This window comes from Myxine glutinosa, chromosome 1, assembly GCF_964187855.1.
Source record: "Myxine glutinosa chromosome 1, kmMyxGlut1.1, whole genome shotgun sequence".
NCBI lineage: Eukaryota > Metazoa > Chordata > Myxini > Myxiniformes > Myxinidae > Myxine > Myxine glutinosa.
Window position 1 is genome coordinate 380,220,350 of NC_136261.1, and position 11,872 is coordinate 380,232,221.

General features: G+C 43.8%; 1 pseudogene; it reads left to right on the plus strand.

Moving 5' to 3' along the window:
- Nucleotides 1-776: 776 nt before the first annotated feature.
- Nucleotides 777-2,660, plus strand: LOC144889550 (uncharacterized; annotated as a pseudogene).
- The last annotated feature ends 9,212 nt before the right edge of the window (nt 2,661-11,872 follow it).

Below are 11,872 nucleotides of genomic sequence, written 5' to 3' on the forward strand. Positions count from 1 at the left end.
AAACAAAGCAACATACAAATCCTTCCCCAGCGCATTTTATAACACTTGAACCCACGACACAAGGGGAAGGAGCTATTGTAATCTTGCACAATGGAAATAACCACACGAAGGGACCTGTATGTACAGTGGTGAACTTTGGAAAAGGTTAGAAAGCCAAACCCATTGCTTAATTTTCACTTGACTACTCTTTTGTGACTTTCAGACTCGACGTGAAAGGAAATTGAGGCTTTCTCCTCGGATGTAGTGTTAAGACAATTAGGTGTGTGGAAAAATAATGGACAGCTAACATTAAATAATGATGGATAGCTCAATTACTATTTCCTTAGTGGTGTCCTGGAACCACAACAACATGAATATATTGGGAAAAACCCAAACTTTTGCACAGTACTGTATGTTTACCTCAAGAATAATTTTTTCCTATTTTGCAGTGGAAGAAATACATATGTCCATGTTTGCATACGTTTGTCAGAATGATATCACAAGTATTGAACAAAATCACATTTTTTTACAGGTCATGTGATGTTGTATTTACAGGTGGATCCATTGAATCTACAAGGGAGACTGCACCTACTTTTATGAAGAGCGTAGACACAGGCCCGCAGGACTCTCCAACTGAAACAAATAAGAGGACTTTTTACAATGACAACAAAACGAATAATGAATTGTTTGCACATAATAATTTTCACCAGGCTCGCAAAGGAGAGAAAGATGAATGCCCATACAAATGCATTAGTTGTGGAAAATCTTTTAATCAATCATCCAACCTTACAAGGCACATGACAATTCACAGTGGTGAACGCCCTTACAAATGCACAAGTTGTGGAAAATCTTTCAATCAACCAGCCAACCTTAAATCACACATGACAATTCATAATGGTGAGCGCCCATACAAATGCACAAGTTGTGGAAAATCTTTCAATCGATCATCCACCCTTACAAGGCACATGACAATTCACAGTGGTGAACGCCCATACAAATGCACAAGTTGTGGAAAATCTTTCAATCAACCAGCAAACCTTAAATCACACATGACAATTCATAATGGTGAGCGCCCATACAAATGCACAAGTTGTGGAAAATCTTTCAATCGATCATCCACCCTTACAAGGCACATGACAATTCACAATGATGAACGCCCATACAAATGCACAAGTTGTGGAAAATCTTTTATTCAACCAGCCAACCTTAAATCACACATGACAATTCACAATGGTGAATGGCCATACAAATGCACAAGTTGTGGAAAATCTTTTATTCAACCAGCCAACCTTAAATCACACATGACAATTCACAATGGTGAACGGCCATACAAATGCACAAGTTGTGGAAAATCTTTTAATCAAACAGCCAACCTTAAATCACACATGACAATTCATAATGGTGAACGGCCATACAAATGCACAAGTTGTGGAAAATCTTTTAATCAACCAGCCAACCTTAAATCACACATGACAATTCATAATGGTGAACGCCCATACAAATGCACGAGTTGTGGAAAATCTTTTAATCGTTCATCCACCCTCACAAGACACATGACAATTCATAATGGTGAACGCACACACAAATGCACAAGTTGTGGAAAATCTTTTAATCAATCATCCACCCTCACAAGACACATGAGAATTCATAATGTTGAACGCACACACAAATGCACAAGTTGTGGAAAATCTTTTAATCAACCAGCCAACCTTAAATCACACATGACAATTCACAATGGTGAACGCCCATACAAATGCACAAGTTGTGGAAAATCTTTTACTCAATCATCCAGCCTTACAAGGCACATGACAATTCACAATGGTGACGCCCTTACAAATGCACAAGTTGTGGAAAATCTTTTGATTGGTCATCCAACATTACAAGGCACATGAGAATTCACAATGGTGAACGCCCATACAAATGCACAAGTTGTGGAAAATCTTTTCCTCAGTCATCCAACCTTAAATCACACATGACAATTCACAATGGTGAATGCCCATACAAATGCACAAGTTGTGGAAAGTCTTTTAATCATTCATCCAACCTTCCAAGGCACATGACAATTCATAATGGTGAACACCCATACAAAGGCACAAGTTGTGGAAATTATTTTTTATCGATTATCAACCCTTACAAAGCACATGAGAATTCACAATGGTGAACGCACACACAAATGCACAAGTTGTGGAAAATCTTTTAATCAATCAGCCAACCTCAACTCACACATGACAATTCACAATGGTTAAACGCCCAGACGAATGCACAAGTTGAAGAATATCATTTAATCGGCCATCCACCCTTAAATCACACATGAGAATTCATAATGGTGAACACCATACAAATGCACCATTTGTGGAAAATAATTTAATCAGTCATCCCACCTCAAATCACACGTGACAATTCATCCACCCTTCCAGGGCATGGAGGCATTTACTTTTTCATAATGAATGACAATACAAATGCAAAAGTTGTGGAAAATCGTTTGATCAGTCATCCACCCTGAAATCACACAACAATTCACAATTGACATGACAATTGGCTTCCGGTTCCACCGGCGAGGTAGTGCTCTTCCGAACTCTCCATGTCATCAAAGTTAAGCATTTTCCCATTTGTGTTTTTGTCAAATTTATATTCTTTATTTTACTGTGTATGTGTTTACTGTGTGTTTCTCGTTAAATCTTGGTTTTAAATCGTGCATGCATGCGTGCTGTAGGCGTTTTGTTCGCGCGGTGTTTGGGGCCTGGTTCCTTGAGACTTCCCTGCCTCCTCGGCGGTTCTTTCATTGTATTACTTGCATCTTTGTTTTTCTTTTCACCCCATACTTCCCCCGAACATCTTATCCCCTCCCTCACCCACGACCACATGTTGTCTCACCCCCGCCCCTTTTCTCTCCTTCCTTCATATCTCCTTCCTCTCCAGCCGATACTCACCTTTCCAAATCTAGTTTTCAGCATACTCCTTCAACCTTTCTCCTTCTTCGTCAGATCCATTTTCCCTTAAAAAACGTAAAAAAAAAACTTTCCCATAAAAAAAGATACCTTAAAAAACAAAACAAAATATATCAACGAAAAATTAAAATGGAGACCCCTCTTCTCGTACGAACACAATTGCTTATACACCTCCCTGTTCCTTCGTTTTCTGCTCACCTGGCTGTCAATCTCCTATACTTCTGTTCCTCCTTTTGAACCTGTTCTGGAATCCTTCATCCCACTTCGCCTCCATGCCCTCACTTCAGGGAATTTCCCAGAAAGTTTTCACGGTTTTGCTTTAAAATGTTTCAACTTTCCCCTGCAGTGTTTTATTCAGTTGTATATTGTAACCTGCTTTTCTTCTTCCACTTTAAAAGGCTGTCTTCAATTTGCTCATCAAATCAATCCATAAAAAAAAATAATCTTGCAATTCTTCCTTTCTCCATTCTCAAAACTCACCTTCCATCTCTTCTGACGCTTTCAAACGGATCTCTGACTTGAAAATCACAAGAAACCCAGTTTGTAATAAATGTTCGTTTTTCATTAATAGTCCAACACTTTCTAAAATCCCAACTTATCCCTCCCCTCCGAAACTCACTCCTCACCCCTCCCCTTCAAAACTTTCCCCTCACTTTTCCCTTCAAAACTCCCCTCACTCCATTTTTCTCCAATTCTCCCCTCTCACCCCTTCTCCTCAAAGCTGCCTCCTCCCCACTACCTCTCCCTTCCAACTCGTACCTCCACCTCCTCCAACCTTCTTACTCACTCTTCCTCCTCCCCACCTCAAACAATGCTTCACTGTGCCTCATCCCATCACCATCAAACCTTTTGGCTTCCTCATCCTTCCCTTTCTCGTTACTCTTCTGCAATCTCCGACACACCATCAACAGCTCTCTCCACCTCCTCCTCTCCCTCAAGTTACCCTACCCCTCGCGTGTCCTGTACCTGATGCTCCGCCTCCCTCTTCCTCAACAGTATGGACATCAAACATCCGGGGCCTTTGCTCAAACCTGTTTGATCTCTCCATACAGGTTGCTTCTGGCAAACCAGACTTGATCTGCTTTACAGAAACTTTTCTCCTTCAAGATGTCTCTGATTCCTTAGTATCTCTCCCTGGTTACTCCCTCCTCCGGTATGATAGACCTGAGCCTTGTGCTGGTGGTGGAATTGCTATCTTTATCAAAAACTATCTTCCTCACTCTCCTTGCACTACCCTCTCTCCACTACACCCCCAGAAGTACCTCTGCTTACAGCTTCCCCTCCGTTCCCACCTTTTGTTCATGTGTGTGTTGTGCCATCCACCAAGCAGGATGGCTTAATTTACATCTCACTGTCTGACAAAATGGACCAACTTCTATTCACTCATCCCAAATCTCTCTTCTTCATATGTGGCGATTTCATCTGTCATCATGCCAGCTGGTTGGGTGTGGGTACCTTTCGCTCCAGCCGTGGCACCTCGGCCAAGGACTTCTGCGACTCATTGGGATGAACACAATCTGTCAACTTCCCCAGCCGGATCTCAGTCAATGGAGCATCTTCTCTTCCAGACTTGGTTATGACTAACTTCCCTATAAATGTCTGCTGTTCTTAATCTACTCCAATCGATTCATCAGATCATTTGCTTGTTTAAGTGGACATCTCTCTGGCCATTCTCAGAGAGCCTTCTCAGCATCAAGAAGTCTGGCATTTCACTCAAGCTGACTGGCAAGGTCTTCAAGCAGCCATCAAACATCTGGACTGGTCTCCCATCTCCACTGCTTCTGACCATAAACCAATCCTGGGAATTCTTCCAAAGTAAATTGCTCTCTCATGCACAGATTTTTCCCATCTTGCCTTCAGTTGTCATACCCTTCACTCCCATCCATAGTACACTGAATCTTGTGGTGAGGCAGTTCCCCTGATACAACTTGCTTTCGCCTCCTGAAAGGCTAATGCAACTGAAGGCAATCTCAGTTCCTTTCACAAAGCTCAGAACAAGTTGGTGTCTACCCTCAGGAGAGAAACAATATCTCTCTACTCTCAAGACTGAACTGTCAAACCTGTCTCCCTCCTCCAAATCCTGGTGACGTCTGGTCAAATCGGTTTCTGGTGTTTGTTCCCCTCCATCTCCTCCCTTACCTAAAACAGCAACACAGCTGACACCGCGCATGACAAAGCCGAATGCCTCAACTCTGTGTTTGCCTCAAAATCTTGAGTCCCAAACCCATCGCTCTCTGTACCCACCATACCCAGTCAAACCCAGCTGCTTCTGGACTCTGTGTCCTTCTCTCCTGACAAGCTGGAGAGGTTTCTGTCAAACCTCGAATCTGATTCTGCAACTGGACCAGATGGAATCAGCCAACAGGTCCTAAAATCCTGCTCTGCCGCTCTATCACACCCTCTCTATTCTCATCACCCTCTCTTTTGCTCAAGGTCATCTGCCATCTGCTTGGAAATCAGCCAACATCACCGCTTTGCACAAAAAAGGTGCAAAGACAGAGCCATGCAACTACAGACCAATCAGCCTGCTCCCAATAATCTTACAGATGATTACGAAACTCCGAAACCTAATCCGAAAATAGGCATCCTCCATCATGCGAAGTCCTTTATGGGAACTTCTGAGCTCCTCACCACATACAAAGCTTTATTACACGATCCTTGACTGTCTTCGAAAAAAAAAATGGAGAAAGCCCATCCAAGCACAAGTTGTGGAAAATCTTTTCATTAGTCATCCACTGTGGACGTAAAATTATTCGTTTACAAATGTTCAATTAATGGTTCTTGTCAAAAAAGAATTTATGACCATATAAGGTAGTGCAGAGCTCAAGAGACCATGTGATTGCCGCAAAGCATTTTGAGCTGGTACTAAAAAAGTGATGAGCACTTGGTTTTCATCTCTGTGTTTCAAAGTTTTGCAATGTAAAAGCTGCTCGTATAAGACAACAGATCACAGTCTCTCTTGTTTGCCATCAACTGATCACCATCTGTTGTTTACTTGTAAAATCCTCAATGTTAACAGGACCAGGCATCAATTGTGATTTCCCCATAAATGGGCACATCTGTTTATTTCACTCCATATAAGGGGTTCATTTGAAACATTTTGCGAGAGAGGATGAACGCGCATGTGCTGACCCTGTGTTGTTTTGGCACCTCTCTCCATGTGCATGTATTTAATAAATTATTCAACCAACCTGTGAACTGGTGTGATTTGATTGAGATTCGAGTTATTCCACGACAGTAAATGGCGATGGGGATGGGATCACAAAACCCCGGGGGGGGGGGGGGGGAGTTGGGGATGATGAGGGAGAGGGGTGAGGAGAGTGGAGTGGTTCAGCTGAGGTGCTGCAGATGCGAATGGCTGCCCAAATGCGAATGTCTGCCTAAAAGGGAAGGTCAGAGGGCCTTGCTGAGATTCTCTTCCCTGCCCTTTTTGTCATGTCGCATTCACCGAAGTCGTGCTCCCCGTTTCGAAACTCAACGGGTGACAGGATCCAGAGAAATTGTGTTGAATTGTTTATTTAAAGGGAATGGGTTCTGGAAACATCATTCATTCTAATGTAATATAGGATCGAAATCGCTGGAGCTTCAAGCTAATAGGATCCTAGAAGTCATTGAACTGTGGGAACTAAGGGGTCCTGCTGATTTCTAAAATCCTTGTAAATTTGTTATCGGATCAGAGTTCCTTTCGGGACTTGGGATCGAGGATTCCATAAGATTCACGGGTCAGGGATCTGTATGAAAAGGGTCAGGGATCCTTGGGATAGAAGATCTCATATGCATACACTGGTCAAGGACAAGTTTAGGTTTAGGGATTTGAATCCCGCTGATCGAATGTTCCATTGCACTAAAGGGTCTGGGATCCCGTGACATTGATCAGTATATGATTGTGGTTGTGTACTTTTGTGAGTGAATTGTTTGATTGACAAAATGGGCAAAATGAACAGACTTTATAAGATGAGTCAGGTAAGTCCTCCTGAAAGGTATAGAGGATGGATTGTTCCCACATGTTGGTGAAATAGTTTTGTGTGCAAGTTCTAGTGCACATGTGTTTTGCAACAGTGCACTTATCATGAATTGTGGGAAAAAGTGGTTTTAAGAGTAAATATTCATGACAGTCCAGTCCAGCATGTTGAAGCAGCATGGCTGTAATGAGTGTCCTCAAGGTCACAGCTTTCATGATCCAGAGTATGACAGTCAACATACTTGAGAGAGAACTGTCCAACTAACAAAAGGGGTTGTGGAAACAACGGACTGATGTAACTCCACATTTGACTTCAGCTGTAACTGAAGGGCTTGCCGCTAAGGAAATTGGTTCCATGGTAACAATGATGAAAGTAGTGACATGAGAAGAGAGGCAACTGATGGTTGATTATTTTGGAAAAGATCTCTGGAAGTTATGGGATGTTGGATATTGTATGGGAAAGAAAACCGAAAATGACGTCGATTACCATTGAAAGAATTGTGCAAATTCCACGGGCAATGATCGGAGTGTCATTGGAAGTACTGGAGAAGGTACCCAAACGACTCTGGACGACACATCCGAACGAGGTAGGGCAGATTAAGGGGGCACAGCCGGTGACCATCATGATAGACCCTACTAAACCACTGCCGGGATGAAACCAGTGAGCAAGCAACTCAGGAGGATGGAGAGCCAGTCAGTACCAAGTATATACAGTCACGTGAAAAAGTAAGTGCACCCCATGTAAAGTTTTGACTTTTTCAACATATTTCAACATACAGCTATTTGATCTTCATTTCAACAATATTGATGGATAAAGGTGATATAAGATAACAAATATCATGAAACATTTACATTTTGTAGTCCATTGTATAATTTAAATAAACATAAATGCAAATTTCGCATGTGGAAAAAGTAAGTACACCCTTGGCTCTAAGAGGTGGTATTGCCCCCTTTGGCAGAAACAACCTCAGGTCAGCGTTTCTTATAACTGTCTACCAGTCTCTGACATCGACTGGGATAAATTTTTGCCCACTTCTCCATGCAGAATTCTTTCAGCGATGCGATGTTTGAGGGGTTTCTTGCATGTGCACAGCTCGTTTCAAATCCCCCCACAACATCTCGATGGGATTTAGATCTTGTCTTTGACTTGGCCATTCCAGAAACCTCCATTTCTTTCTTTTCAGCCATTCCTTGGTGGATTTACTGGTATGTTTAGGGTCATTGTCATGTTGCAAGGACCACCTTTGGTTGAGCTTCAATTTTCCGACAGATGGCCTCACATTATCCTCAAGCACCCTCTGGTACAATAAAGAATTAATAGTGGATTCTATGATGGTGAGCTGCCCAGGCCCTGATGCAGCAAAGCTGCCCCAAACCATAATATTTCCACCACCATGCTTTACAGTTGGTATGAGGTTCTTGTGGTCAAATGCTGTCTTTGGGTTTCGCCAAACATGTCTTCTGGTACTGTGGCCAAATAGCTCTACATTTGACTCATCTGTGCAGAGCACATTGTTCTTGGAGTGCTGGTCTTTGACTTGGTGTTCATTGGCAAACTTTAGTCTTGCCCTGATGTTCTTTCTGGACAGCAACAGTTTCCTCCTGGCACACCTCCCATGCAGATCAAATTTGTGCAGCCTCTTTCTTTTGGTTGACTCATGCAATTTGACATCAACAGTGGCAAGAGCTACCTGTGGGTCGCGTGATGACATTCTGTGGTCCTTCGAGACCTCTTTCAGCATTTTCACCTTTCAGCACCTTGCGGTCTGCTCTCGGGCTGAACTTGCTGGGGCGATCTGGCCTGAACAAGTTGGCAGTTGTTTGGAATCTACTCCGCTTGTAGATAATCTTCCGGACAGTCGAATGATTGATTTCAAATTGTTTGGAGATCTTTTTAAATCCCTTCCCAGACTCGTAGGCATCTATAACCTTCTTTGTGAAGGCCTCGGAGAGCTATTTTGATCTAGGGATGGTGACGCCGCACACTTCAACAACAAAGAGCAAACCAAACTAAATGTCTGAGGTTTAAATAAGACAGGTTCCTCCAAGATCCTCTCTAACGATGTTCTAATCATTTGCACCTGAGCTGGTGCGCCTGATTCTAAATTTAGGTATTTGAATTGGTGATAAATGGAGGGGTGTACTTACTTTTTCCACATGCGAAATTTGCATTTATGTTTATTTAAATTATACAATGGACTACAAAATGTAAATGTTTCAGGATATTTGTTATATTATATCACCTTTATCTATCAATATTGTTGAAATGAAGATCAAATAGCTGTATGTTGAAATATGTTAAAAAAAGTAAAAACTTTACATGGGGTGTACTTAATTTTTCACGTATCTATATCGACACCAACTGAACAAGTCCCGACATTGGAGGGCATCAGAATTCTACAGGATGCCATGACTGATCAGGAACATGGATGTGTGCTCAACGATGCTTTTAACGGTGGGTCAATCATGGATGTGTGCTCACCGATGCTTTTAAGACTTGTAACTGTGGTTGGCTCATCCAACTCATGGGCTGAGGCATCTGAGCAAAGGGTGATGGTAGCTGAGGAATGGTATGCGCCGGCATTTAGTCCAGTGGCAGATCAGTGTTGCAAAACGTGTACGATTTGTCCGCAACATAATGTCGGGAAAGCGCAAGGAATAGACGGTCAAGGGGCACGTCCAGCATCAACGGTACCGATTGTACACATGCAAATGGCTTTAATTAAAATTTTGAAATGCTTTATTTTTGTGTAGCACGAACCAGAACTGTTGGAGCATTTCATTTCCTTATGAAGGAAGCCCTCCCGGAACCAGCAGTTGAGAACTGCCATAAGTTTCAAGAGGGCTTTTCTTTTTCGGGAAACAGAATTGAGGCCTGTGTAAGAGGTAACACATTGTTAGCATCATGCACAGACACAAATGAAAACATGCACAGACAAAACGTGCATTGAAGGGAGCGGGAGACAAGAGGGGAGAGAGGGAAGCACAAGCACAACAACAGAAGAGAACAGCGACATCGGTAGATCTGTGGAAGGGGGAGGGCTGGGGGAGGAGGGAGGAGTACATGGTACAAAGCAAATGAACACTTCCAGGAATTTCAGGAAAGAAATTGGGGATTTAATGAAGCGGGTTTGGGGTGTTTTAACGGGGATAGAAAAGAGCAAGGTTTTGGATGGGGGAAGATAAAAGATGGTGTTGAACAGCTGTTTTAAAGACGTGGAGGGAGGAGAGGGATTGAAGAGAGTGTGGGAGATTGTTCCAGAGGTTGGAGAAAAGAGGAGTGAAGGTGAGCAGAGAGTCTTAATTTTGGCAGTTTCACCAGAAGAGGGTTGCTGCCAGATGGGAGACCAGTCCAGATGATTGATGGCTGCTTGAAGACCATGCTAGTCGGCCTGAGTGAAACGGCAGACTCATCGACGCTGAGGAGGCTCTCTGAAAATGGCCAGAGAGATGTCCACTTCAACAAGCACATGATCAGAAGAACTGATTGGAGCAGAAGAAGCGCAGCAGACATTTGCAGGGAAGTTTGTCATAATGAAGTCTAGAAGAGAAGATGCTCCGTTCACTGAGATCCGGGTCGGGAAATTGACAGATTTTGTCGGTCCCAATGATTCGCAGAAGTCCTTTTCTGAGATTCCATGGCTGGTGAGAGAGGAACCCACACCCAGCCAGCTGGCATGATGACAGTTGAAGTCGCCACATATGAGGAAGAGAGAGTTGGGATGAGTGAATTGAAGTTGGTCCATGTTGTCAGACAGCGAAATGTGAATGGAGACATCACTGTTTGGAGGACGGTACAGAACACATATCAACAAAAGGTGGGTGTGGAGAGGAAGCTGGAGCCAGATGTCCTCCTGGGGGTGGGTTGGAGAGAGGGCAGTGCAAGGAAAGTGAGGAAGGAAGAGAGTTTTTGATAGAAATAGCAACCCCACCACCCTGAGAATAGCAACCCAAGGCTCAGGTCTGTCATACCGGAGGAGGGAGTAACCAGGGAGAGATATCTTGAATGAATCTCGAATACTTGAAACTTGAATAATCTTGAATTGAAGGAATCAGAGACATCTTGTCGGAGGAAAGTTTCTGTTCAGCATATAATGTCTGGTTTGTTTGAAGCAACCTCGATGGAGTGATCAATCGGGTTTGAGCGAAGGCCCCGGATGCTTGAAGTCCATAGCGTTAAGGAAAAGTGAGGGGTGGAATTGGGTATAGGATAGGGGAGGGGTAGAGTGAGATGAGGGGTGAGGGAGGTAGGGACAGCTGTTGATGGTGTGTCAGAGATTGCAGAAGAGCTCGGAGAAAGGAAAGGATGAGGAGGACAAAAGGTTTGATGGTGATGGGATGGGGCACAGTGAGGGTTTGTTTGAGCAGGGCAGAGCAGAGCAAAGGAGAAGGTTGGAGGACGTGGAGGTATGAGATTGAAGGGAGAGGAAGTGGGGAGGAGGAAGCTTTGAGGAGGAGTGGGGGGAGAATTGGAGAAATATGGTTGGGGGTGGGGGAGATTTGAAGGGGTGGGGTAGGGGAGGAGCTAGGGGGTAGTTTAGGAGGGGAGGGGTGAGGCAGGAGTTTAGGAGGGGAGGGGCGAGGGGGGTGTTTTGGAGGGGAGGGGTGAGGAGGGAGGATTGAAAGGGAGGGGGGAGTTTTGTGGTGAGAGGTGAGGGGGGATTTTGAAGCGGAGGTGAGGAGGGAGTTTTGAAGGGGAGGGGTGGGGGAGTTTTGAAGGTGAGGGGAGAGATTTGAAGGGGAGGGGCAAGTGAGGAGATTTGGAGGGGAGGGACGAGGGGGGAGTTTCGGAGTGGAGGAGTGTGGGGGGAGTATTGAAAGGGAGGGGGAAGTTTAGGATTGGAGGGGTGAGAGGGGAGTTTAAGTGGAGAGATTTGAGGGGTGAGTTTAGAAAGTGGATGATTAATGAAAAACGAACATTTATCAGAGAGTACGCTCGTACTCTCCATGTAGGGATGGCGTGTACTAGAGTAGCTCATGGTGG